This window comes from Oratosquilla oratoria, chromosome 17 (genome assembly GCF_046742065.1).
Source record: "Oratosquilla oratoria isolate Oo_2021 chromosome 17, ASM4674206v1, whole genome shotgun sequence".
Lineage (NCBI taxonomy): Eukaryota > Metazoa > Arthropoda > Malacostraca > Stomatopoda > Squillidae > Oratosquilla > Oratosquilla oratoria.
Window position 1 is genome coordinate 23,916,600 of NC_134793.1, and position 2,500 is coordinate 23,919,099.

Below are 2,500 nucleotides of genomic sequence, written 5' to 3' on the forward strand. Positions count from 1 at the left end.
TACCCGAGTGGACGCGGCCGCAGGCTTCTGGGGACCATAAGATAAAATGACGGGAGTTCGAGCTCCGCTGCTGCACCAACGCGTTACGGCAGTGAAGGCTCCAACAAAAGACTTTAATGCCTAGCCACCCCGCAGAGCGCGTGTGGATTCCTCCTCCCAGTTCCATCTAACCACTTTAGGGTCTTTAAGTGGCTTTCTTCCATAGCTGAATAAAATGGCCTGGCGGCAGATTAATTGTACATATATATATATATATATATATATATATATGTATATATATATATATATATGTATATATATATATATATATATATATATATATATATACACGAGTATATATAATTATTTCGCTTAGCCAGAATAAACCTAATATAGTTCAGCAACCACTTGTTCTTAGTCTTCCTTCAACTACTGACCAGAGGCAGTCCCACATTTCCTCCTCTTCCTTCTTCTTCTTCTCCTTCCTCTTCTTCTTCTTCCTCTTTCTTCTTTTCCTCTTTTTCTTCGTCTTTTTCCTCTTCTTTTCTTCTTCTTCCTCTTCTTCTTTTTCTTCTTTTTCTTCTTCTTCCTCTTCTTCTTCTTCCCCTTTTTTCTTCCTCTTCTTCTTCTTCTTCATCGTTATTTCTTTTCAATCCTCAATCATCAACTATTCAATCCACGACCCTGCAGTGACCCGCAACTCCCTCTGGCGTGACCTGACTCTCTCTCTCTCTCTCTCTCTCCCTCTCTCTCTCTCTCTCTCTCTCTCTCTCTCTCTCTCTCTCTCTCTCTCTCTCTCTCTCTCTCTCTCTCTCTCTCTCTCTCTCTCTCTCTCTCTCTCTCTCTCTCTCTCTTCGAGCCTTCAGCCCTTTTCAACTTTCTGGGTCTTCTCCCTCCCCCACATCCCTCCGACTGAATAAAATCGCCTGGCGGCAGACAGAATAGATAAAGTATAAGTCGGGTTGAGTACTCCGTTCATTGAGGCAGTCTTCCATATACCTCGTCCTCCTCCTCCTCCTCCTTGTCTTCCTCCACCTCATCCTCTTCCTCCTCCTTCTCTTATCCCTCCTCCTCCCCCTCCTCGTCCTCTTCCTTCCCTTCGTCTCCTCCTCCTCCTCCCCCACCTCTTCCTAACCATCCTCTTTGTTCTCATCCTCCTCTTCCTCATTCTCCTCTTCCTCATCTTCCTCCTCCTCATTGATCATCCTTCTCCTCACACTTCTCCTCTTTCCCCTCCTCATACCTCTCCTCCACATCGTTCCCTTCCTCCCCATTCTTGCCCTCCTCCTCCTCCTCCTCCTCCTCCTCCTCCTTCACCTCCTTCGCACCTCCTTTTCTTCTCCTCCTGCGGTGCTTTTGATGGTGATAATGATCGTCATAGTTGTCGATGGTGGTGACTGATTTTGAAGCACCGAAGAACCTCTGTACTAAACAAACCGAACCCGAGGTAACCTAACCTAAGCTAAACCTAACCTAAACCGAGCCAGGTCAAGCCTGACCTAACCTAACCTAAGCTAAACCTAACCTAAACCGAGCCAGGTCAAGCCTGACCTAGCCTAACCTAACCTCAGCTAAACCTAACCTAAACCGAGCCAGGTCAAGCCTGACCTAGCCTAACCTAACCTCAGCTAAACCTAACCTAAACCGAGCCAGGTCCTAACCTAATTTAACCTTACCTTACCTAGGCTATCTCACTTAACCTAACCTAATCTAACCTAACCTAACGTAACTTAATGCTAACATTACCTAACCTAACCTAACCTAGCGTAACTTAATTTAACCTAACCTCACCTAACCTACCTCAACTAACCTAACCTGACCTAACCTAACCTAACCTAACCTCTCCAAACCTAAACCCAACCCAATCAAAGCCAGGCCAAGCCAAACCTAACCTAACCTGACCTAGCCTATATGTATTCACGACGTGGTAACCTAATGAACAGAAGTTTGCGACCCCAAACACTGGGTCGCGACCCTCGCTTTGAAGAAACTCTCGGCCGAGGATGCCTTCGGAGTGTCCAATTCTTCTTTTGAGGGCCAGTGGTTCCCCAGGGGTCCAGAGGACCCTCCGAGAGGGACCAATAACCCAAGAGGACCTTCCAAGAAGGCCCAAAAGGACCATCCAGGAAGGGCCAATAGTCCAAGAGGACCTTCCAGGAAGACCCAATAATACAAGAGGACCTTCCAAGAGGGCCCAATAGTCCAAGAGGTCCTTCCAAAAAGGCCCAGTAGTCCAAGAGGACCTTCCAGGAAGGCCCAGTAATCCAAGAGGATCTTCCAAGAGGGCCCAATAGTCCAAGAGGACCTTCCAGGAAGGCCCAATTGTCCAAGAGGACCTTCCAGGAAGGCCCAATTGTCCAAGAGGACCTTCCAGGAAGGCCCACTAGTCCAAGAAGACCTTCCAAGAAGGCTCAATAGTCCAAGAAGACCTTCTAAGAAGGTCCAATAGTCCAAGAGGACCTTCCAATCAGGCCCAATAGTCCAAGAGGACCTTCCAGGAAGGCCCAATAGTCCAAGAAGG

At 47.4% G+C, this 2,500-nt stretch overlaps 1 protein-coding gene across 1 annotated transcript in view; it reads left to right on the plus strand.

Moving 5' to 3' along the window:
- ds (dachsous cadherin-related 1) overlaps nt 1-2,500 on the plus strand; it is a 448,779-nt gene that overhangs the window by 406,275 nt on the left and 40,004 nt on the right. The window lies entirely within an intron of this gene.